This window comes from Magallana gigas, chromosome 4 (assembly GCF_963853765.1).
Source record: "Magallana gigas chromosome 4, xbMagGiga1.1, whole genome shotgun sequence".
In the NCBI taxonomy this organism is placed as follows: domain Eukaryota; kingdom Metazoa; phylum Mollusca; class Bivalvia; order Ostreida; family Ostreidae; genus Magallana; species Magallana gigas.
The window spans coordinates 9,341,377-9,369,225 of record NC_088856.1 but is presented as its reverse complement, the minus strand read 5'-3'; the positions used below and the strand labels follow the sequence as shown (position 1 = coordinate 9,369,225).

At 33.1% G+C, this 27,849-nt stretch overlaps 1 protein-coding gene and 2 long non-coding RNA genes across 3 annotated transcripts in view; all 3 read left to right on the top strand.

The window, feature by feature from the left end:
* LOC105339562 (uncharacterized) overlaps positions 1-27,849 on the top strand; it is a 240,410-nt gene that overhangs the window by 177,206 nt on the left and 35,355 nt on the right. The window lies entirely within an intron of this gene.
* LOC136274423 (uncharacterized) lies at positions 21,804-24,328 on the top strand. Its single transcript, XR_010712742.1, has 5 exons — positions 21,804-22,029; positions 22,145-22,285; positions 22,945-23,080; positions 23,912-24,061; positions 24,192-24,328. It is a non-coding gene; the product is annotated as an uncharacterized lncRNA (long non-coding RNA).
* Positions 24,475-27,487, top strand: LOC136274429 (uncharacterized). The gene is made up of 3 exons (XR_010712749.1): positions 24,475-24,632; positions 24,797-24,837; positions 27,368-27,487. It is a non-coding gene; the product is annotated as an uncharacterized lncRNA (long non-coding RNA).

Below are 27,849 nucleotides of genomic sequence, written 5' to 3'. Positions count from 1 at the left end.
AACTATCCAAAAAATAAAAATGTGGTGTAGCATTTCAGTGAATAATTATCCTTTGTATAGTTATTTTTTCAAAATCATATTCAATTTCACTCGACAGGCAAAAGTGGGAAATAAATGTATTACAAAATCAATATTATTGATTTGGGATAGATTTTTTAACACACACACACACGCAGAAAAAAATACCTAGAGAGAAAGACGGGGATTTGTAAACCACCTCTGCATAGATATATTGTCTTCATCTGTTGACAAATATTTAATATGAAAAATGACAGTCTGATTTCAGTAGCTGCTCATACTTTTTTTTTTTTTTTAATGAGAAATGAACTTTCAAAAGCTGAATGGACTATAATAACTTTCTCAATTGATTCGCACTTTTATAGAACCTAGTTTAAAGATGCTTTATTCGCAACATCCTAAGAATCATTTGTTGAATTAGCCCATATATTTTAATTTATAACTGGCTCAATTTTCCTTCCTTGTTAAAAATACGTATGACTTGCGGTCGACTGTAAACGGTTTGTGGCAACATGATATCCATGCATACCGATCGGCCCTGGTTTCTGTATCTTTGACCGTCATGTTTCAATCTTTCAAATCCGCGCACTCGTATGCCGTCAATGCATAAAAAATTCAACCTCTTAAATCATATGCAAACTACATGTTTCTACAAACAAACCATTGTCCTACACTTTTCTTTGTTCTGTGATTTAAATTCCCCATTTTGCATATGTCAGTTGCAGCCTCTTTGACTTGCATAACGATTGGTCGAACGATAATTTAAAAGTCCTTTATGTTAACATCGTGGATGATATATGCAGCATAAGACAACCACACACGTATCCGTTTACTGTTCCCTCAATTCAATAATAATAATAACTTTTGCAAATAAAAACAATTTTCCCTTTTCTGTGGTCGATTCAAGCATTATTGCACATAATTTGTATCCAAAATATAATGCTGTACATTGTCAGTGTAATGTTCCGGGCGGGGGGGGGGGGGGTGTATTTTCCCCCTTTTTTAACAAGACACAATTGCCTTATCAAATGTTAATCTTGTTGACAAATACATGTACACATGTACAGTATTCTTATAATTTTTTTTGCAGTTCCCTGTTTATTTGTCTGTGATAACACTACGAATTAATTTGGTAACGTATGATCCAAATAAATTTAATTATTGAATATCTTGATATCTTAAAATTGCTTCGTGATTTCTTGGATTTGATCACCCTGTCTGTATTTGATCACCTCAAATTCTGTCTTTAATGATGGTATTTGTTTTATGGTTTTAATCTCTATCCAAAAAAAGTAAATAGAAAAAAGAAAGAGGTGTTTTCCTTTTGTTTTTACAAAATAATTTACGTGGTTATGGGAAGAAATCTATAATACATAATTAAAGATAGTTCTATTGACATTTTTAAAAACGAAAATAGGGAGTTTCTACGAGTAGATAAACATATCATGCAAATAATTATTTAGTTTGTTATAAAGATTTTAAAGAAACAAATTGAGCAAGACATTCATATATTGTTATATCTCAAGAACTTGCCATTATCAATTTTGTGTATGCTTTGCAATACTCTATTTCAACTAATTTTTTAGAAGGAAAATTTTCAAATTACTCAATACTCAGAAGAAAGCCACATTATATTCAGCGAGCTAACAAATTCCAATCTAAACGATAAGCAGTATGATTGAAATGTTTCAAGGCTATTATTCTATTTATGGTTTTTTAAATGTCTGTTCAGATTTGTAACACGACTCGCATTGTTGGCACACGAACACCTTGGAAGAAATGATACACTGTAATTTCATCCAATTTCCTTTATGCAGAAATTGATGATCTTGAGCTTGTTAAACCAGTTAATTATTTTTGTTCATCTTGATTGTACGTTTAGATTGGTATGGAAAGTTGCTATTCAGAATCCTTTTTGAGCAATGGAAATCTAAACTTACTTGTTAATATTCAAGATAGCAAAATCTGTATAGAAATATCTAAAGACCATCAAGAGCTATAATCCACCTAAACTTTGGATAAATATTGACATTTAAGATAGGTAACCCTAAAAATATTCGTACCTGCCAATTAAATATTTTGATTGCTTGTAAAAGAGAAAGAATCGAACTTTTTCGAAATATTTTGATTTAAGCAATATGCGATATGTTACTTTTATTTGTCTAATTCAATATATCGATGGCAATATTGTTCAACCACGTTTAGATAACAAATACAAAACATTCATTTAAAAAGTGCATACCATTTCTAGTAACTATGAACCAATTTTGATGCCTTGGATTCAAACTAAAATTGAAACACGGCATTGTCAATTCTTGAATAACTAAAACCAATTTTGATTTTTAAAATAGTAATTTTTTTGTTACTTAAATTTAAACTATTCATTTTTTTTTTCGCTTGATAGTATAATTAAACCATACCCGTCCTCTCATACCAAGGAATACATTTGTAAAATAAAAACACAAAGAAAGTATTAATACTATATTAGTTTTAATACTAAGAAAATAAATGAGTTACACAATTGAAATATTGAAGCAATGAAAGGAAAATCTATACCGGTTTCGATTAGTTAATTATGTTACTATGTTTCGTCTACGGTAAACAGACGGCTGGTAAGTGACAGGAGTCTGGAAGTGCATATGTACACATTATGGTAGACATTAAATTGTGTGGAGTAGATAATGATTAGGAATACCTAGCACTGGGAAACATAATTTTTTATATGTCACATGTACACATTAAAATATTAATAAACATTCATAGTAAGTGCAATGGCCTAGCGCATGCGTACCAATGATAGCCTGGATTAATTGGAAAACCTTGGCGAGTACGGTGCCTGCATTAAATTCCATGTAAGCGACCGAGACTTGCTGAATGCAATCAAAAAAGGCGAGGCGATAGTGCGAAGATGCGAAGGCCAGAGTGCGAAGTTGGGAAGGAGCGATAGTAGTATCGCTCCTTCACCTTCGCACCATACACATCACATCTTGGCGCTTCGTCGTCGCAATTTTGCTCCTTCGCCTTCACACTATTGCCTTTGCAACTTTTCATCTTCGCACTAAGGTCGAAGTGGTCCTATCGGAACACCATAGATATATGTATATATACCCCGATACAATACGTCAATGTCTTGTTATAACGGAGGGATTTTTATTTTCAAAAAAGTAAAACCTTCTTTCACTTTAAGTTTATTTGAATATGAATTATAATTTCTGTAAACTGCAGCAATAAAATTACAATAGTGTAAAGACTATTTCACAAATAATAAAAAAAAAATGTACTGAAAAACTTAAATCTACAAGGGGGTCATTATTCTACAGGGGTCACTTTTCTTCATGTGGAGTGTGCTCATTTTTATAAAAATGACACTTATTCTTCAGGCAAAAGGGTCATTCATCTACGTAGAATAATGACCGGGGGTCATTTTTCTGCTTAGATTTATTTTACGTCGAAAAATGACCCCCGGTCATTATTCTACGGGGGTCATTATTCTTCATTTCACCGACAACCGCCGCCGTGAGGGTGCATAATTTAATTTTGTTTGTAATGATTATATAGACATTATACTTTCTAAGACAGGCACGTAGCATCGTTTTTGAAAGTGGGGGTGGGGGGGGGGGGCAGACTCATCCAAAAATCTTGACAAGCAAAAGAAAAAATTAAAACTTTCCCAAAATCTTCAAAATCCTAATTTGTAGGGGGCTTGCGTAGTATATAACTTCAATTTCACTCCTCTTTTCCTTATTTTAATATCAATCTTTTACATACCGCCAAAAAAGTGGGGGCCAACTCCATGATAATTCATTTTTATATATGTAAATTTAAAAAAAAAATTGTTGCTGCGAGAAAAAGTGTGGGAAAAGTGTCTGGCACCCCTGATGCTACGTGCATGTAAGACAAGAAATGTTAAGTTATTGATTATCTTAAAATTCCCATGCAAACAGTTAAACCCCAATTGCACATAAAGGCTGCTCATGTGTGATACCATATGAGAAGGGATCTCATCCTTCAGTTATGAAAATTACAATTTTTAAATGTATTACCGGAACTTCCATGTGGCCTTCATTTTTAATCAAATTGGTACAAAACAGTGTTATTTCGGGGCAAACACTTGGTGCGGGTATTACTGTCTAATGACAGCATCTAGTTTATATCTAGAAACAACTCCTGCTGGTTCAATAATTTTATTACAAATGTTTCTTAGTGCTGATGGGCCTTGCAGTTACTAAAGGTTGAAAGGATTTTATTTTCGTTGTAATATAGATAACATTTGGATCTATATGATGTGAATTTATTTCATGTTTTCAATACGTAACAATCAGTATCATATCAATTCTCTAGTGCGCTAATCTAAGTTGAGGAATCATTAATCTTACAAGTGCAAAAGTCTACATCACATGTATAAATCCACATTGATTTTATGGAATTCGTATATACTTTTGGCTTAAATCCAGAATTACTTCTACATCAAAGGCGTCAGTTAATGATACAAGTGGTAACGCATTAAATGGGATTTGAGTTCACTTTGATTTTAACATGCCCTACAAATTTTATGCCTCAATTTTGTCGTTTTGATAACATATATATAAACCAATGGCTTATTTTAACAATAATTATAAGAGTTTTAACTCTATAAACTTAAAAATTCTCAAATCAGTATATGTTTGGCATACAGTGCTGTCTTAAGCAGATTGATATATCATCATGTACTCTAAACACGAAATCAGAATTCGATATCGTAAAAAAGAAAAAAAAAACGAGTGTTTCCTTAATAATTTCTTCTTCAGAACACTTACTACTCTCAAGAAATTCAAGTTTAAAGTCTTGTTAATTAACTCGAAAGAACGTCATTGTTTAATATAAAAGCCAACGCTTTTACGAAAATTTCATAGTCAGGAAAAAATACATGAAAGATGTTGGAGGCTGACATAAAATGTTTTTGTATTTTTCTCATTCTATTCACTTTTGTAAACGCAAGTCACTTTAGAGGAGGGACAATAAGTTGGAAACCCACTGGCAATGGCAATGAGGTATATCCTGTGTATGACAGATTTGTGTGAACTTCTTAAAATGTTTAGATATGCATGTAAATGTCATTAATGTATATATAAGGTAGAACAGGTTAACCAAGCTACTACATGTAAAAATTAATTCAACGCACTTTACTTTACTTTATTGTCATTGCCATCAGGTACAATTTTCGTTTAAACTTGGATGGGCATACGGTCAAGGACCAGGATGTACAGCATCAAAAATTGGACAACTGGTGACTAGAATGAACATTTCTTATTGGCAATGCACAAGTGGTTGTGGTTCAACTGTAAACATCGCTAACGTAAACTATATATGTACTGGTGCCAGTCAGTTAGAGAATTGGGAGCAAGGAGAGAAAACATTTACTTATACTTTTCCGGGGATTGGTCCTTTTAATGTAGAGTAAGTGACAAGCTAAAATGATAAGACCATTTATACAGAAAATTATAATCAAAGAAACATACAGTGAATATATCTTATTTTTAAATTTTTTACTTATACCTTAAAAAGATTTACAGGAGGTGATTGGGTGACTCTTAGTTATGGTTCCCCAGGGCGCTGGTCCATAGGAACTGTTGTAAACCTAGCAAGAAGAAATGACACGAGTCAGCCAAACACCAGCCCTGTCACAACCGGCAAGCCATCTTACAGGTTCTGATAACATTATTCAATTTAGTGTCTTAGTAATTTTCTAACGATTACACTTCCCTTGATCCATGTGTTTATCATACTGTTAGTATTTCTGTTTGCTGTGTCAACGGTCAGTATATTTGAACTATTTAAAACCAATTCTCTCTCTCTCTCTCTCTCTCTCTCTCTCTCTCTCTCTCTCTCTCTCTCTCTCTCTCTCTCCTTACTAAGTAAATATTCAACAGACTCGAATCAATCTTAGAATTGAATTATTTTAATACAGAATGCAATATGGTTGTCGAAATGAGATTCTTATCCCGGTTGTTGATGCTGATGGTGATGATGTAAGATGTCGATGGTCAAGTGGTCCGGAGTGTGTGTCTATCTGTGATGCACTGCCTAACGCTACAATTGATAGTGTACGTTAAGTTCTTATTAACTATATTTACAAGAAGTAATCATATTATTGATACATTAATAGGTTTTAGAGAGAAAAAAAATGTTAAGTAATCTAATGCGTTTTCTTCGAAAGAAGAAAGTAATCAAGAGAAAACTAAAATCTATTAGAAGTGATAAAGTGACAACTTAAATTGAACAAGTGCCATAATTTTCTGCATTTTGAATTGACTATTGCAAGTTGTCGTTTCCATCATGTTTGTTCACTTTAAAAATAAATGCACATATGTGAAAGCTAATAAAATAAATTTATGGCAACACCTTTCAGATCGATGTCTTCTTTCATACCTTCCTTTTTGTACCAAGAAAAATTAACACGAAAATACATTTCTTAGAGAGATTTATGATAAGAAAATGACATCTTTTATTTATTCTGAAGTTTTTGGTTTCTTGCACAATTTTAGGGATTTTATTTCAATCAACTCTCCTATGCAGTTTTTCAGTCAAAACAGAAGTGAAACAGTGTTTGGACCTAAGCACAAATCAACAGCGCTGACAACACTTAGTTCTTGAAAATAATCTATAAATTCGGTGTAATGCATTCTAAAGTATTGGTTTTTTTTTCAAAAATAAAAAAATACCATGTTGTTAAATAGTACGAAGATATTAAATATTTTTGAAGTAGTATGTATTCCTACGCCAGAGTTAAATGTAGTCTTGTTTAACCAGGCGTTCGGCTGACTCAATAAATCTCCAACAAGTATATTAAAGGAGAAAGCCAAGCGTCTAGTTGGACAAGACAAAAGTTTAATATTCCTTTGAGTCCTTACAATTTCCTAGAAATATTTTAATTACTGATACGTAGATCGTACGTGGAATTTTAAAATTCTTTAAATATTACACAACATGATTCATCAGGGGTTTTCACGAAATTCTTGTCAGAGAATTCATATTTTAAAAATTTGCTTAATTCAAATACCTATAGAAACTACTCGCCATGCAAAATAACATATCGTTGATTTTAAAATGTATAATCATCGATAAAATCAACTTCCTCTTGCACTTCAGTGCTTTGATTCAATATTATCTCCAAGGTACTTTTCATGTCTGCAATGCACAACCCCTGTAGGTTTTCGGTATTTGGTTGTGTATTGTAACATGAAGCGATTAAGGAAAGGGGGTTAAGCAGAGAAACTTGACAACTGTTTTACTGGTAGACGAAGGTACTTGGGCAAAATGTTGAGGAAGCAAAACTTTACGAATGAGTATATTAATTATGTAACGATTTCGGAGTTCGATATGGGATTCGGCTACTCTTGCGCAAATCAAAGAGTAATTAAATAATCTATTTCCTCAATCACAGATTTTACTATGAAATTTGTACAAGTATTATCTCCCGGTTCTCTGTGGCGCATGCACTATAAATGACGATTGCGAATGCGCTGCTGGGAGACAGGAGGGAACCCGCCATTCCGGGACTGTCACGTAGTAACCACAGTCAACAAACTCCATATTTATTTATTCAAATATACACATATAGAGTCTCGAAAGCCCATTACAGGCACGTAAGACCATAGACAGGTCAATCTTACCAACCTTTGTTTTCTGGCTTCAACGTGTTGATGTTTAGGCCGCCAAACACAGACCCTCCCATCTTACGGACTTTCTAAGCTTATATACCCTTCGGGTATCACGTGATCAGCTGAGGATCGAATGGGATGCGTACATGAAACCGGAAGTCAGTCAGCACAATACTACCACCGGGAACCGAAGGGATATTTTCGATTTTGATTATAACTTCGCTTCAATTGGAATCAAAATCACACTTCATAACAAACTGCAATTCCCCATTTTAATTATTTTTTTTTTATTTCTTATCAAATGAAAATAATAACATACAGATCCATGAATATAGTTTAAATTTTCGTTATAATATTGTAGGGCACATGTACAATAAGGTTTCCAGCAACGCACACAGCCAACGGAACCTTCGCTGTTGCAGTAACAGTGGAAGATTTTCCTAAATCCAATATATCTATCGCGGGTCATGTCTATTCTACCTCCAGTCCTCTCTCAACTGTAACCTTACAGGTAAACGAGTTCCTTTGCTCTGAATAATTTGAATGTTATCATGTATGATTACCTTCGCCTAAGGGGTTTAGGTCATTAAGAAATTTAATGCATTCTAAATGCAAACTTAATTTAAGCAAAGTTTAGATACATCGATCGATCAATAAAACACAAAAAATGGTTCTTAAACACTTCAAAAAAGTTCCAGCAATCCTTTTAATCTCGTTGAATTTCATTAATAAATCTTAAAACAAGATTAAAGGTATTGATTGATTGTTGACATTTCTTTCTTTATTATCTACTTTACAGTTTCTTGTGAAGACACCTCCACTAACAGTAAATTGTAGCGACAAACCTGTTTTCGTTAGCCCTACATTGGCACAAGGATTCACTGTCCATGTAGATATTCTGAAAGCTTTGAATATATCCTTTTATGTTTTTGGTAGCAGACGGTAAATAATGTATATGATTTTTACCTAAAAATGATCATATTAAATTGTGTATGTTTTTTTCATATCTGCATTGTCATGGACAATTTAAAAATTTTAAATAATTTTTCTGCATCAAATGTTAGATAATTCACACTGAAATTTTATGTTACAATGATTGATGGATGATTTACAATATCTAATAACTGGACATTTTATTTTAAATTTTAAAGGTTCATACATGTAATTCATTTGTGTGATATTATTATTTTTGTAATATCATTGCTTACTTGACCATGCATAGCATCACGGGAATTGGCTTGACAACTCCAGCGGGTATGACGTATACACCTCTTCAAGTTGATCCTTCACGTAATAAAACGATGTTTGTCAGATCGATGTGGACGCCACAACGGAACCAAGTGGGGTCCCATATTTTGTGTGCTCTTGCTGAGGATGTTTTGGGGTATAAACTTTTATAAATTTTCTTTTTCGCTTGTCTAGTTGATTTTAAGTTGAAATACCGAAGGAATGAAAGTTTAAACATTATTTTCTAATACGACGTACCACAGAACGTGTATTTTATACTATATTTTTAATTTTCTGTTTTTGATTAAAATAGTATACAATCAATTTGTTAAACAGAAAAACCAGCGAATCAAGATGTATAAAGATAATTGTAAAAGGTACGTGGACACCATATATAGACAAAGTATGATATAGGCATGTCAAATAATTTCAAAGCCGGTAGGAGGTCGGACAATTGAATGAGTGACTTTATTCCCCATCGCCTGTAAAATAATTATACATGATGTTCTGAAACATTTATATTCTTGTGTGGATACCAGTTACAAGAATTACGATGCTCGCTCCTCCTAGGTATCTGATCCTGCCTCTGTCTATTTGGAGGTCCGTGGTTTACTGCTTTGTGTTTGTGTTTCGTTTTATGGATTTTTGAGATGGTTCACGGTTTGTTGCTATCGTTTTTTCATTCATATTTTTTTTCAGATATTAGTCCATGCGACAGTTCTCCGTGTGAGAATGGAGGATCGTGTATAAGACAAGGAATAACACAGAACTATGTGTGTAACTGTGTACCGGGATACACTGGAAACCTCTGTCAAACTGGTATGTGAAGATTTCATGTTGATTTTTAAAATGAAAAAAGAAACCTAACAGTAAGCTAAACATTTCTATATTTTGTCGATATACTAGTTATTCACATATACATGTAGGTTAGATAAAAAAAAAAATTTTGTGCCAACATAATTTTCAGATTAATTTTTTATAGTTTATTTACACATAATTTGGTCTGCATTTGATATCACCTTAAATTTTACTTTAAATGTAGCATGTTTAAAATTCAGACAAACATGTATTCAAAATTCAATACGATGTGTATTTCCTTATCATAATCACAAGCTTTCATAAATTAGCTTTAAATGTACAAATTCATTGGTATGATATACTTTTCTTTTTAAAAATCAATTCTACGAAATGTTAATGTCATCATCATTATCTGAATTTCAGAACTATTTTCTTTGTTTACATGTCATTTTTTTTTAACTCAGAGATAGACGAGTGTGCTAGCCACCCTTGTCAACATGGCGGTACATGCGGGGATGGTGTCAACATGTTTTACTGCTTCTGTTCTCCTGGTTTTAATGGGCGGATATGTCAAACAGGTAAAAACAAATGTACGAAGGCTTTTGGAATGCGAAAAAAAATGTAGATATAATTGAATACACTTTAATCAAAAATGTATGCCGATCAAATATAAATGTATCCGAATTATAAAATGGTTTTATTACATGTTTATCTCAAAATACGGTGGATATCACTCATGGGATAACTTTTAACGAGGCCGGGTCGAATTTGTTCTGCCCTAGATTTTTGAATGAAATTTTTTACATGAATTCCTACTGATATAATTATTATTTTAAGATAACAAATAAGACATTTACCACACCGTTTGTTAAAGAGGTCATCTCAAAGTTTGTTAATTTTCAACATAGGACCCTATGGGATTTTGCTTGAAATGTATCAATTTTGCACATTTTTTACAATTTTCTTAAATTGCTGCCCTAAGGATTTCCTTTTCTGTTCTACATATTAAAGTTATTGCTAAAAGGCATCAAATGGTCAAATAAAGAAAACCTTTTACCTCCTGGTTTGTTCCAGGGGTCTTATCAAAGTTGTTTTTTGTATGCCCAAATTCCCAGTTTGTCAGATAATGGCTATTTTTTATTTGACAAAGACGAAAATGATCTTTATAGTATTATCAAAACATTCAGACATATTTTAGTAATAAATAAATATATAATATCACACATGAAAGGTCATTAAAATAAAATACATGGTTACTGTTTTGAAATATATGAATTAAGCTATCTTTATGCTGGTTAAGAAAACGTGACAGAGGGCTAGGCTTGCTGAACCCTCTTCACGTTTTCATCCCGAGCCCAGATATAGCTTATACTTCGAGACATTTATGTTTATTCCAAAATATAATATCAATTTTACGCATCAAACGAGCTACTTTCAACAAATTTTGCTGAATATCTGCAGTTGAAACTATCACGCCATGGCGTCAACAAAGCAAAAAGATGACGTCACAATACAAATAAAACGCTGCGCGAAAGCGTGCGTACTCGTTCTGTACTCGGCCTCGTTAAATATTCCACTGTGTGTTCTTACGCCAGTGACGTCATAAATAAACATTTTGTAGCTGTAGGCGGATGAGTGACGTAGAATGCTATAGTAAGGAAACCATTGAAAACTGAAACGTTTAACTTTTAAATGTGAAACATTTAACGTCGTTTAATATTTTTTTATGAATCGATAAAAGCATGTTCAAAAAGGAATGTTTGTTTGTTAATCTTGAAAGAACTTTTTCCGTGCGTAACTTTGTTAACGTCTTTTAGTATATGTATTGTGCGACTCAAAATTATTATTTAGATAAAAAAGATATGGGTTTAACAAAAACGTAGTAAAACATATGATAAAAAAATCTCTCATGATTTGCGATGGTATATCATTTTTATCTAACTCGTTGTATGTTTTCTATCCCCTCGCCAAGGATCGGGGATTAAAAAAACCCATCAAAACTCGTTGCAAATCATAAGAGACCCTGTATATATATATATATATATATATATATATATATATATATATATATATATATATATATATATATATATATATATATATATATATATATCCTCCTCATTCATCATGAACACAAAACATTAAATGAAAACCTTGATTATAAAATGACGTGTTTAGCATAATTAAGTTCCAAAAAATAATTCTGTGTAAAATGTGAAAATGATTAATAAGTAACAACTTTGCAACAAAAGTATGTGCATAAGGTTGACCTTCTTACATCACCCTGTGATGGGCAAGTAAGATGATCATTTTGACTACAAAATAATAAAGGTACAATCGTTGAAAATTAAAGATGTCAGTTAACTTTATTTTACATACATTTTAAAACGTCGATACAAACTGCTGACAAATTGATACATTAACTTATACCATACAATTTTTGTATGTTTTACATGTAATTTATAGACATTGACGAGTGTGCCAGTAGCCCCTGTCAGAATCAAGGGACGTGTAATGACCTTGTCAATCAGTACAATTGTACCTGTATGGCAGGATACAGCGGATATCAATGTCAGAGGGGTAAATATATATTTAAATATTGTGTTAATGATAGGTGTACAAGTAAATGAATAATTGTATTATGCTTTATTACATGTATGTTAATTATCTTACAATTTATATATTGTCATGTACAGTACCGAACAGACCCAACCTAACAGAAAGTAAACCACAACTAAACCCTGGGTTTACTTTCTGGGTTTACTCTGGGTTTACTAGAATGGTCCCAGAGTAAACCCCAAGTAAACCCAAAGTGGACAAAGAGTGGACACAGAGAGTCGATGAGTAGTATACCCTGAAAGCAGACGCTACATGTGTATTCGGAATATACAAGGGGCAAGACTCACAGGCAGAAGGATGATAAGATAATATACAGGTCTGCTTCACACTTTAGTGCGTATAGTCGATTCCAAAAGCAATTCTCGAGTAAATCCATAGTAAACCCCAAGTTAACCCAAAGTAAACCCCGAGTGGACCCAAATTTTCAAAAAGTAAACCCAAAGTAAATCCAGAAAGTAAACCTGGGATTTAGATGGGGTTTACTCTGGTGTTAGGTCGGGTCTGATCGGTACTCTATATTATGCTAAATCATCAATTTGTCTGCAAGGCCTGTTGTGTCATAGGAATTACAGTATCCATTCAATGCCTAGTAGAATGATACCACTTAATAGTCGCAATAAGTAACCATATTTGTTTATCATATACATATTTTATTGTCATCACCGAAATTGATTTTAAATACAGTTACATTCTATCAGACTGTTCTCAATTCTATTTTTTAAATGATATAAACAATATCTATACCTAATCAAAGGGATTTTGTTGTATTATTATAAATTAAATATTTTCGTCTATTTTGTATGTGTATTCAGATTTGAAAGTGATCAATTGAACTGCCGGTCAATAGACTGCGATCTATTAGACCGCCGGTCAATAGACTGTGATCTATTGGACCGCTGGTCAATAGACTGCGATCCATTGGACCGGCAACGTATTTTGGAAAATTGAAATGTCAACAAGATTAAAATATAACTTTATTGTGTTTATTTTACTATTTTTCTTACAATTAATCTTCATGGTGTGAAAACCTTCTGTAATTTATAATTGTAAACGCAAAATACTAAGCGCAGAATTAGGTAATAAAACAATTATTTAATGCCTGAACAGTCAATAGACCCGAATTTTTTTCCCTTGGTGCAGGGAACAGCACAGTATGATCTATTGCCCTCGGCCGTTGGCCTCGGGCAACTCTATTGCGTGCATAAATAAAATTGATATTGCTCTTAACACTTTTAGCCTAAAACTCAATATTTTTAATTTAACTGAATACCTCTTTAACAGATACTGATGAGTGTGTCGACCATCCGTGCTCCTCACTGTTCGATTGCCAAGACCTCGTAAACCAGTTCTCTTGTACACTGAATACAGGGAAACTGATGGCTATTTTGATGAGTTTAATGTTAATAGCAGGAGTTTTGACTTTCCTGTTTTTGCTGGCAAAGAGAAGACGATATAAAGACGTCGATCATACATGGTCAGTACAGGTTATATATCTCATATCTATCATAATATAATGAGAACAATGACATTGCTATAAAGACAAATAATTTAATGTTGATCATAGTTTTGATCATACAAGATTAAACAAAATTAGTGAATTTCTAAAATGGTTCCTATTCAAATTATATAAGAATCTAAATATATTTGATAATATGTTACGTTTTACTTACTATAGGCTGGCAAATTTTCAGGATATTCGTAAACCGGACAGTCAACCAAAACTTGTGTAAAATTACGGTGTTGGATCTCTCTCTCTCTCTCTCTCTCTCTCTCTCTCTCTCTCTCTCTCTCTCTCTCTCTCTCTCTCTCTCTGTTTCTCACTGTTTCTCACTGTTTTGCTCATTTTGCTTATTATTATATTTTGAAGTTATTTAGCCTTAAACATGTTTATAGTTTCAGAACAAAGATACCTCATAAGAAACTACAACATCGCTGGACAGTAGAGAGAATTAGAAAACTGTTTTTCACGTTTTGTAAGAACAACGGCGATTGAATTACTATATTGAGTGATCCTTGAAATCGACGATGCTTTCTGTAAAATACATGTATTTTGTGAGCAAGTCGAAAGCATTCTAGTATACAATAAAAAGATCAAAACTTACACCTACCACACGCCTTGACCAATCATAGTGTAAACTTTTTCTTACTAGAAAGCAAATACGATGTTCTGATTTGTTTTGTTTTGTTGTGGGTTTTTTTTTACCAATAAACTCTTTTATTTTTTCTCATGCTGCACAAACTCACCGCAGCTATGTTTTTGCAAATAATGAAAAATAACTGTAGCAAATAGGCAATCAGACGCCAGGCTATTTTCACAATACCAAATTGACCTATCCATTTGCTGATCCCCTAAACTTAATACATGTCAAACTAATATTTTTTAATGTTGACCGTGAAAAAGTAATGAAAGATGAAACCTCTTTTAATCTTACTTTTATTTAAAATTTCCTACACAAAATTGTCTCACAGGAATTGTGGTTCATCCACTACTAATAATTGCAGAATTTATGTTCCAGTGCTGTATTGAACTGTCGGATGGGTTAAGATCAGCTATCTTATCGAACTTTATGCACTTAGATACGAAGGATATTGTCGGATATATCTCGTCAAATTGAAGTATGCCTCTTTTATTTACAATGTCAGATAACAAATCAGTAGCAATTGTATTCAAGAAGAACATTATTGAAACATCGATTATGTATGTTTACGAAATGGAGGTAATTTACGAGGGTTTTCAATAGGCGCTCCAATTTCGAGATAAACTAAATTAAGTTGATATCCTAAGGTTCAAAATACAAATAAAATGCTTGCAATGCCTTTTATTAAGGTCTTCCGTTTCCAACGGAAGACCTTATTGTTATTGCTTTGTTTTTTTTCCCTATTATTATTTATTCTTGTTTTTTTCTTACGCATTTTTGTGCAGGTGATTTCTCGGAGACGGCATATTTTTTTTTAAAATTTTGATGACGTCACTTTCGTTCTTAAGATAATGACGTTTAAGCGATTTTCAGAGGGTCGGCTTGTCCAGGGATCCCCTCCTAAACGGTAAAAGATATTGAGTTCAAACTTTCAGGGATTGTAGACAAGAGATTGTAGATGTGCTGTTTGGCATTCATAATTGTTATGCTCAATTATTATAAATACGCCTGGTCCAGAAAGTTTAGACTAAAAAAACGTCGTAATTTGTCATGGTTTTCTTTGTTTATCTCTTTTCTGAAAAACATTTTGTTAACACATCTAATGTAAAAAAAAAGTTTATATTTACAAGACCTTTCATTGAATATCAAGAAAAGGGGGCTGGCCCCTAAAATTAGGGGACTAAAGGGCTCTAAATCTTTCATCTGTAGCCCTTTACCGAGGGATATTTTGTGAAAATTAATAGAAGCTAATATGTTTATCTTACAATTATTTTTGCAAGCATTGTAATCATTATATCATGTTTTACGTATTTAGGGGGGGGGGGGGGGGGGTTAGGGCCAGAAGTCGAGAATTTTGATCACCTATATTTCAGAAAGGAAAAATATTTTGACATGCAGTATAGAAAAAAATAATGCTCAAAATGACGTACTTAATAATTTGCAATCTTCAAAATTTCGTTAAACGGCCCCTATAAGAAGATAAGGGATCGGCCCCTAAACACTTGTTGAACAAAATGAGTTGAAATTTAAAAGACCTTTTATTTGATATCAAGAAAAGGGGGCTGGCCCCTCACATACACATACTGTTAGTTATTGTCAAGCTTTCTTATCTTATTGAAGCTTAACAGGAAAATAATTTCAAAACGATTCTTACACATACTGAATATCAAAACACAAATATAATTACAGTATTATTTAATATTTTATGTGATAATTGTTTCGGTTGTGTACATCCTTGGTGTTTAATTGAGGCCCCCGCTTTACAAACTGAAGCAATTTTATTAGGGTCTTCCGTCTTCAGCGGAAAACCCTTCTATTTTTCCATTGTTTCTTTTTCACTTTTCTTTTTATCATTCTTTCTTTTCCTTACAAATTTTGTGTAGGCGACTTCTCAGAGATGGATCTTTTGATTTCCCTGAAACTTTCAGTGATTATGCCTCGCTAAATTTGTACTGCCGTGATAATTTTTTTTTTAGATTTACTTCCAGTCGGATGTTATCGTCTGTTTACGATTTTAAAAAGTCAATTTTGTCTGTCAGTTTTCTCAAAAAAGAGAAAAAAAGGGCTTAAATTTTCAGAGATGATACATCTACCGTTTTTCTGGTCAAGAAAATTTCCACCGTCACTCTCGGTTGTCACCAGAAGGATATTTGAAAATTGAATTTTTGCCTTTTTTATGTTTTAATTTTTTTTTTGGAAATTTTAACATTTGATAGTGACTCTTTCACTGATTCAGAATATGTAATTTGTTTTGGAATTGATCAACGCTTCCTCGAGATATTAGGCATCAAAGTCCTGAAGCGAGAGTCTTAGTAGTTCAAGCCCCGGGTGCCGAAATTTTGTTCCCTAACTTTTGCATAGAATAACAATTTTGTCTTTAAGTGAATGTTTTAATCTTATTTACTTAAAAATCGGACTGAAGACCCACTCGTTGCTCGCAACGAGATCGTGTCTAGTTTCACTTATATTTTAAGTACATGTGTAAAAATATAATACGCTTATTTAAACGAAGAATCCCTGGGACTTCTTGATTTTTTATAGTCTTAAAAATGCAACAAAAAGGAATTACTTTGAAGCCAAACTCATGTTCAACAAACTAACATATTCCATTTTAAATAATAGAGACAAAGCTTGATAAATGAAATGTGACAAGTTCTTTGGATTTATTGAAAGTTTTTAAAGGGCCATGTCAACATTGACCAAAGGTACGGAAACTCGAATTGGTAGTATATACCCTTGACGAAATCTAAAAGTGCGATTTAATCCTATTTCCTGTTTGTTGAAATGAACATATTTAAACAGTAATATACGTTTGTCCATCTTTATAGTACATTTGAATGAGTACTGAAAATTGCTATTCAAAAACGTTTTGAGCACTGGATTTTTTTTTTGGGTATAATATCAAAATATCAAAATCTTTATATTGTTTAAAGCTCAACATGCGCTCTTCTACTCTCTTAAACAATGTTTAAACATCAAACTTTTAAGACTATTAGTATCATTCCCCAGTCACTTTTCCAAATTCGACCAATGGCCGACGGATGTGGACGCAAAAGTGAATTTTCACAGGTGACAGTTGGCAGTTCATCAGCCGTTATCTTGTGTCCGTCCGGCCAAGTTATAAATATTTTTCAAGGTCGGGGCAAATTTCTTCAATTGAAAGAGTCGTTGAATAGTCCTTCGAGCAACCCTCGATCATATTCCAACCATCGGCTGACAGTTTATTATATCTGTTGAGGGTTGGTCAACATTTAGGCCTTTGGAAGTTTGTAAATGGCGGCCAGCAAACATGCACACCGATTGACGACCGAAATCGACCAATTGTCGACTGGTCAATCGGGCGATTTAGACAAATCGGCTGATGGACGACCGTCTACCATCTTCCGTCTATCGCCTATCGGTCGATATGCGCCGGCCACGCGGACGGTACCATGTTCGAGAATTTTTTTGATCAGTAAATTGAAGCAATTTAGAGAAAATGAATGATATAAAGCAAAATATTACCGAAACATTTTCATTTGTCTAGTAATCGAATTTGATACGTTAATGACATAACCAAACCACGTTTGAATAAAAGTAAAAAAAAAAACAATTTTATGTGACCCCGTCAATTAAGGATTCTTTTTTTTTTCATTTGAGTTCAAACTAAAATTGAAACATGGCACTGTCAGATCTACAATAGCGAAAATAATGTGTTTCAGAGAATGTTTAATTTATAAACGTAAATCAAACTTTTGATTCTTTTTATATAGTAAAATAAAAACATCTCCTCTTACCTCTCTTACCGAGAACTAAAACGATCACATTTTGAAAGCATGGACTTTCTCTAAACATAAATGAATTACACATAAAATAGAAAAAAGTGCACCAATATTTAAAATGTTTCACCTTTGGTATGATAGCCATTATTTTTCATCACATTTCAAACTCCTTCCAGGGATATTGACAGGAAAAGATAAACGGATAATGAACTGCATGCTCGAGTATCTTAAATCACACGTCAAAGTTTACCAATGCTAGAAAGAAAAAGTTAATCTATTATCTCATTACTCTTTAAAATGTCTATGTTTGGAAAGTTTTTCTAATACCGTTTTCTTTACATAAACGGTTATTGATTAGGTTGAAGTATTGCCATTTGATAGTGTTAGTAAGTAGTTAGACTGTATGCTTCCTTGTTTGGACAATCAGTTTTGAGCAATCAGATGAAGTAAGCCCAAGTATGTATAGAAAATGATTGTAAATACAAGATCAGTTAGTACGCAAAGATTATCAGAATTTCATCGAGGTATTTGCATTCATGCATCTTTCAAAATTTCTTTCTGAACGACAACATTTTGTAAATACATATTGTAACCTTATCCCTCTTGTATTCGCTTGTTCATGTTAAAATAGGGTCACCATGGAATAGTTGGTCTTTTAAACTGCCAAAATTAATTACGATGTCACAACCATGTCGTTTAACGGTAATATAAAAAGAATATTAATTCCTTTTGTGTCATATCCTTGGAGCGTAATTTTGTAATCTGAAAATAAAGTTAAGATTATAAACTAAGTTTTTAGTTGAAGTGAATCATTTATTTATCCGGGCAGTGCCCTCCCTATAATCCTCTCAGAAAGAGTTCTTTAATTGTTACCAAAAGATTTTTTTTACGTACAAAAATTAATAATTAAGCAAATAGATAAAAAAAATCATGATATTATTGTGAATATTAAACGTATCAACATATAAAGACCTTTTGCCTCTGTATCTAGATCGTAGATCTTAATTAAAAAGAGATGAACAAATAGTAATCGATCATGTTTCCAATATTTGGGTTTGTTTTATCTATCTATTTGTTCCTTACCAGATATTTTTGCATACCTTTTTTATCTATTACGGGGCGTTTTGGCTGATTATCGTTTATAGTAACAAATGCTAACGAACGAGTCAGATATCAATTAAAACATGTTTTCGAATGTTATTTTATCCAAATCTTTGGTAATTAGGTTTATCTAGGTCATTTGTGTGATTTTTGTAATTTGTTTTCCTCCGTGCATTTACAATTTAAACATTTTTTTAAAACTACTTTAAATTGTGGTATGATGCATTAATGAGGCATAAGGAACATACAATCTAAATTTCATGGACAAGGCCAGATTTGTCAAAAATCGTTTCCCCTTCTATTGCACATTAAAAAATATTATAGCTTTGTAGACCAGGAAGCATTTTCCCTATAGGATCCGTAAATAGTAAATTTCATATTCACCAGGGTAGGGGTATTGGCTCTAGGGCGGAGATAACATGGTCATATAACGTTACATGTAATGTTGTTCTGTTTCAGTAGGTGGTAAGAATTTGTGTTCATTTAATATGCATAATAAGGGTGCATTCTTCATTTATGAGGAACATGTGGTCTCATAACTGCAACCGTGGAAAACAAATTTCTATAATGCGCTAGCGTACGTTATTTGATTTGTATACACTCACACCCTTGCATTTATTTAAATAATAAGAGAGATACAGAGGTAAGAATTCATTGTTATGTAAACAAAGCTCGATAAATAAGGAATGGCCGTTTATTTTGACACAATGACTCTTGGCAAACAAGATAAACTAATGTCAATGTGTTTATAAGTGATATCAACAACACTACTAGTACAACATAAATGGAAAAAATTACAAGACTAGAGCTTTGTTCACGAAACAACAAAAAATCTAACTTTGTATTTTGCTTATTACTCAATATTTGACTCTCAAAGGTTGACGAAGCATTAAATAGATCATTGTTACCATTCCCAACATTAAAAATAGAAAACAAAATACAAAATGTTGAGCTCAAGTCGTGTCTAAATCCCCTTAAGTAAGATATACACATTTTTTATTTCATATAAATGCCCTGTGGAAGGTTTTTATTCTGGACCTTGAGGTAGGGGGTAGGGTAAGACATGGATACTTGCATTTTAAGTTCTTCTTTTAATAAAGTGAATTTTAAGAGATAACATAAAAGAAGACTGTCAAAAAGTCATTCAATGTTAAAAGTCTTCTTCAAATGACCAAATGTAGTTGATGAAAAAACAAAAACAATATATTGGTTTTATTTTACATTAATACAAATACAATTTATATTCAATCAACATGAAGACCAGCCGTTTAATGATATTTCTAGTTGTCAGTTTTTAAGACAATCCCATTGAGTTTTCATTAATTGAAATGGCCCGTAAAAAACTTTATTGGAAGGTTATTTAGCTTCGCAAATGATAAAGTTGGCGTTTTTACATAATGCCGAAAATAAAGATTTTTGCTGGTGTAGTTTTACACCCTCAAAAATAAATAAATATTTACATTTTTCAGTGTCTTTGCCTGTGATAACACTACGTATCGATTTTGTACTTTATAAACCATACCATCAAATGTCGCCAAATGGCGCCAGCGGGGTTTGTTTACTCATATATAAATATTTAATTGTACGATGGCTTAAAATTATATAAATATAAGAAATAAAGAATTATTCTTTAAATACTATGAGGCGATAAATTCGGTCGGGGCAAAATAAAATCTATCAAAAGCCCTTCGGGCTTTATTGGATTTTATCACGCCCGGACCAAAATTATCACCTCACAATACGCAAAGAATGATTCCTTATTTTTAGATATTCGCCCCCCCCCCTTAAATTTGCATTTAGTCACTTCTATATTAGTGAACTTATTGTAGTTTTTTACTGTTGACTTAATGGCTTAGAGTCTTATGTGTTTTATTATTTTATGATTAGACATAAAAACTACTACTTCGTCACCACTAGTACTGAGAGCATAACTGTTTATTTTTATTTTTTTTACTTACCGTGGAATATTTGAAAGAGCAATGGATATGGAACTTGCCAAATATGTGTCGCGTCGTAGATTTATTTATCTTTACATAACCAATTGGAACAGCTTTGAGGTTTTAAGCTTTAATTCTTCCTGGTTTATTACTTATATAAAACGAACAACAGCACACTTGAAATAATCACGAAGAAAAAGAGGTTATAATACTTATATACAATAAGTATCTTTATATGAAAATGTCAGGACGTCATCTATTATTGTGTATTACATTAGCAATTTTAGAACTCCCTATAGAAACCAGTCATTTTAGAGGTGGTACAATAAGCTGGAAACCTACTGGAAATGGAAATGAGGTTGATAAACTCGACTATTTTGAAATCAGACAAAAAGACATTTTTTTAATCATGCTCTTTATGTGTAAATTCTAATTTTGAGAGGCAATTTCTTGTTCATCGAAATAATCTAGCCAAAACAAACTCTATTTATGAAATTAAGTAAAATACAAGATTTCATTTAAAACTTTTGTGATCATCTTTATAGGTACGTTTTACCTTTAAACTAGGATGGACTTACGGTATGGGTCCGGGTTGTACCCCAAGTAAAGTTGGCCAGCTTGTTACTGGACAAAATTCATCGTATTGGAAATGTACCAATGGTTGTATTGGGACTTTAAAACTTGCAAACACCAACTATATATGTACAGGGGCAAGTGTTAGCGATGATTGGGAACAAGGAGAAAATACCTTTACGTATACATTTCCTGGAATTGGGCCTTACACTGTTGAGTAAGTAGACATTCTTTTAGAACATTGAATTCTTCTATAATATCATCAGTTGATGTTTCTGCTACATTTCCCTCTGATACAATTTAATTCAAAATATTTAACGTGTTTTGTTTAGGTTTACTGGAGGTAATTGGGTTTCGTTGAATTTTGGACGTGCGGGAAGATGGTCCGTGGGAACTGTTGTTTATTTAGCAAATCGTAGTGATACTCATTACAGGAACAGAAGTCCAGTCACAACGGGGAAACCAATGTATACGTATGTTAGCAAAGTTTATACCATCATTTATTTAAAACTATACCTTTATTTACTTTTTTGAAACGATGTATTAATCCAATAAAACGGTTTCTTTTATGAATTTGTACGACTTGTACATTTCGTTGGATAACAAACTTATCAACGAGAAAAAATATTTTTTTTTTAAATAAACACTTATTTTTAAATCTTAATATCCAATATTTTGGTGTGTTATTAAAACAATATGTCATTTCTTAAAATACGCTAAAAGAATGCGATTTAAAATTGTGTATGATTTTTGTATGTTTAAGATACTCAACTGTTGAACTCATATTGACTTTGCCTATGGTCTTTTCATATTAAACTGTAAAATATTCCGTTCTTTAGGTGAAGATGGAATGTTTTTTGTAGAGCGTTATATTTTTGCAACACAAATTAAAACACGCTTTAGTTTTAAGTTTTTAGATGGTATAAATAATATTTGCTATTTCTTTTTTATAATTTGCAATGAAATAGTTAGTTGGTTTCAGATATCAAAAATTTGATTTAATATCTATCTATTAAAACGCATTTTGTCTTGTAAATTCGATCTAAGTGTTGAACAATACTTACAAAAATACTCTTTATTCAGAAATGTAGCAATTGAATGCGTTATTTTTGTGTTCAAATTTTTGGCTCAGAATTCAGTATAGTTGTTATGCCACGATACGTATCCCGGTTGTTGATGACGATGGGGACACCGTTAGATGTCGCTGGTCGACAGGGTCAGAGTGCGTCTCTATCTGTAATGCACTACCGTCAGCGACGATTGATAGTGTAAGTAATGTGAATTCAAAGATAAATCTAGTGTTAAGGGTTATATATGCCTTTAGAGAGATATTCACAACGAGTTCATACTAGTGAGTATTTAAAGGGAAATATCAAATTGTACGTGTATTGTTCGAAATGACTGGAAAATATATGCGTGAGAGGGAATTAAGTGTGGTGTACAAAATCAAGATCTGCTGTTTAGCATTTAATAGCCACACATTATTATGTTGATGATAGCAATTGCCCATTAAATTTCATATAAGTACTGTGTCGTGCCTTCAGAAAAATAAAATATAATGCGGAAATTCTTTAAATAAATTAGTCGTCAAGAGTATACAAAATATGCCATCGACACAAATTGCATGTTTTTTTGTCAAGATATTGTAAATGATTACAAAGTTTTTTTTTGATGATAGAACCATTATGACGTCATGATTGATTTGTTGAGACTTTTTCTGTATTTTATGGCTTTAAAAGAAAAATGTAGAAAATAAAACAATATTTCGACATTTCATATTTAATCACGGGAAAAGTAATTCATGTACCTATATTCAATTTGACATCATTTCAAAGAGGAGGTCAAGAGCTTGTTTAAGGCCGTTTTGTAGAGACTGTAGGCAATCTAAATATATTTCATTAGTCCAAGATTTGTTACTTTTATCCTTCATATTTCATTAAAGAACGGTTGTTTAATGATTTTTCATTGTGTTTACCAAAAATTTAAGCCCAGGTTCACCCAATTAAACAGAGATATTATTATGAATCATCATTAAAAGAATATTTTTATCATGAATTTCATAAACCTATATTGTTTGTAACTAATTTCTTTTAATGCAGAATACCTGCACAATATCATTTCCCGCAAATCACGCATCAAATGGTACCTATGCTGTCGCAATATCTGTAGAGGACTATCCGAAGTCCACCATACATATTGGGTCCCACGTTTATACCTCAAGTACTAAAATGTCAACAGTTAATTTACAGGTATAGTTCAAATGCAAAGAAACGATCTTCTTGTTTGATTATTGTTCCTTTTGAAATACACTTGAAATCATATTTTAAAGAAAATTTTGAATTTGATTTTAACTATGTTGAGAAAAAGTTGCATTTGTAGTTTTTAGTAAAAACACCATCTGGATCAGGAAATTGTAACGAAAAGCCTCGTTTTATAAGTCCAACACCAGCGCAAGGTTCAACCATTCAAACAGACATTTTGCAGATCTTCCATCTCTCATTCTACGTCACTAATACCAGAAGGTAACAACATCTTCCTAATTTGAATAACTTGAACGTAGATTAAAAACTTGTTCGGTGTCGTTTTTGTAGTGTCATGTACCTGATAGATGTATTAGTATCAATTATACCTACATACATGTACCTGTTTTTCAAACAGAATTACAAGGATTGATATAACCTCACCGGCTGGTATGACTTATACCTCACTTCAACCTTTTCCTTTGCATCCCAGGAGTGTGTTTGTCACTACATCATGGACGCCACAGCAAAACCAAATAGGAATCCACATTGTTTGCGCTTTGGCAGAGGACTCCATTGGGTAGTCAGACTTTTGTTAAACAATGAGTTGTCTATGTATAATTTCTAAGGTAAACTTTTAAAGATTTCATATGTATTCAATTATTTTTCTTAAAATAAGATCATTTTACCTTTCAAATTAAATGTAAGATATACCATATGCGTAAACAACTCTTCTTTTTGAAGGAAAACAAGTGAAGCACGGTGCATCAATGTAAACGTTAACGGTGAGTATTAATTAAATAATATTGAACAAACTCTTGAGCAAACTCTTATTTTATTTCAATAACATACCCCGATGACTTTGATTAATGTACCATAGTTCACCATTTTTTCTATTGTTTTAACTATGGGTTATCTACATCATAACTCATGGGCGGAGCTTGGATATATATAGAGCATTTGCATACGACACACAGAAACAAAATTGTTGTAGAACAGCTTTAATATTAAAGCAACAAACTGAAACCAATTACAAATTTGAGGTTAACCTTTTAACATTAAAAAGAAACAGTTATTCACACAACAATCCACGTTAACAGAAACTAAGAAACTTGAATTTTGGTTTTGAAAATAAACATTACAGTTTTGTAAAAATGACTTGCTGAACTTGGTAAGGGATCACACTGCTGGTTTTTCTCGATTTTGACTCGCTTTTTCGGTGGCTCTTCCCTAAAATTTTCCTGTTTGGGCTCTAACAAATTTGAAATGTCCTTCAACATTTCTGACGACGGGCGTTTGTATTTTCTCACACTTTCCATCGAACGATGGCCCGTTCTTTCCATAATTTCTTGTTCGGGGACGCCTGCTAGATATAGTGTTGTCGCAAGTGTGCGCTTTCCTGAATGGTTGGTATAATATCCCGGAATTCCAGCTTCTGAAAACATGGATTTCATAATAGAAGCTAGTTTATTAAGACCGATCGGCTGCTGGCTAAAACGCAGTTCATTGTCCGGACCATTTTCAAGAGGTCGTCGGTAAAACACTGGGCTTTCACCACAGTTTCGACGGATCTCGATGTAATCTTTGTACATGTTGTATAACTTTGAGTTCTGGAAATGGTGCACTATTTCTTTGGCTTCCACGTGGCGTTGTGCTAGCCCTCCTATAAAAATACAAGTGTATTAATTATAACCGTATTCAAAAACCCTTTAAATCTACTCCATCCCCCCTCCCCGTGAAGGACTCGAGAAGGAGGTGGGTTGAAGTGGAGTATTTAAGTTTCAGCAATATTTATGAACAGCTTACAAAAAACTAATAAAAAATAAAAATCTTACCTTTGTATGTCTTGCTTGATCTCCTTATGAATTTAACAAAGTGTCCATGTTGAGCAACTCCAAGATCTATCAGGTCGATCTCCATCCCCTATGTTCATCCACGCCACGGAAGCCAAACAGCTTACAGTTATAGAAGAACATCGTATTCAGAAGCGATTTTTCGGTCCCATTGCCTAGTAAACCTTTTTCCCAGAGTTTGTTTTCAGTTTCGCCGCTTATCGGTTATGCTTGTTCGGGCCGAATTCCCACTCCTGCCGCTGTCAATTCGCTCATTCGGGCGCTCAGAATGCGACGAAATTCATAATACTCGAGTCTTTTTCATCAAGAAAATTCTCGTGAATGCCACATTCCCGGAGATATCTTAGTAATCCGACACACAGCATGTACAGTGATTTTGAAGGGTACGGCTGGCCATCCTTTCTGCGGGCTTCGACGACAAATTTACTCAACCATTTGTTAATTTCTGCTGGTTCGGTCAAATTCTCGAGCTCGGGAAATTCACAACCTGTACTGTATATGCGGGCGGATCGCCATTCCTTGAACGTTTTCACGCTCCAGATTTTATTTTTTCGTGTGTTTTTACTCTCGGTGGATTTAATTAGGTTACCAATGTCAATGTCATCCCAAAATTTCCCAAATCTATCGTTCAGATTCAATTGTTCTAGGAACATTTTCGGCTGTAACGGGTTCCTGTGTTAAATTAAAGTCATACAGTTCTGCAGTTTGTGTCAAAGATAATTTAGTAATACCGTTAAAAATGTCGTTTTGGTCCTCTAAGAGCACTGCGACAGTGTGTTGTCGTCTATAGATGTACATGTATGCCATTCACTTTTTTCTATCTCGAGAAAATCGACGTTCATTTCAGCCATCTTTCTCTGTAGACTGCAAGTGTGCTAATGAGGACAAAAAGAGAAAGTCCAATTCGCGCGTGTTCATATGTAATGTGACAAGCCATTAGAATAGGATTTCTGATCAGCATCACGCCATTCGGATCTATTTCTGTCACCTTTAGAAATCAAGGGAAAGGGCGAGGCGATGCGATAGTTTAGATTGCCAAATTAGGAATTTCTTGCAACTATGGTACTTGTGACTTGCCGTATTAGAGAAGAGGGCACTCGAAGGCTGCGCCTTCTCGTGACCTCTTAACCTTTCTATAGGTTATCTGAAGAAAACTAATAAAAACTAGTACGGTAACTACTACAAGGAATAAGGAACTCTTTGAGAACTAAGAGGTGATTTTTTTGGTCGGGGCGGTATCAATTCTAACAAAGCCTGAAGGGATAATGATATATTCATTTCATTTAATTATTTTTATATTTTCTATCTTTTGCATTTCTAACTTGTGCTGGTTTTAAGCTTTACGAATGATTCTAACAAAGCAACAACAGTTATACGCTTGATTTCTTATTTAATGCCATTTGTTATCATAATAAATGAATAAGATGTCACATTTTATTGATGTTATTTTGATGGTTTAAAGACGTAAGTCCTTGTTTGAGTGGTCCTTGCAAAAACAATGGAACATGTGATAGAAACGGCTTGACACAGAACTACACATGTATATGTGTCCCCGGATTCACAGGCCGGATTTGTGAAATAGGTATATCTTTTCATCGATTTAGAATTTGAAATTAAAAGAAATCGAAGAAACAAGTTTTTCGCTTTTTAAAATATTAGCAAAAGAAAAAAAAATAATCGTATAACTTTTTATGATTATGAAACAGATAAAAATGAATGTTCAAGTGGACCTTGTCAAAATAATGGGACATGCCTTGACCTGATCAACAGATTTCAATGTCGGTGTGTGCCTGGGTATACGGGAACTCAGTGTGAAATTGGTAATATGTTTTTACTCGTTAACAGAATTTAAAAAAACATACAAAATCCACTGATATTTGCAAAAAGTACATCTTGTAACTTGCCAGCTCGGTTGATATTTCCTTTTGTGTCTTTGGTCGAGAA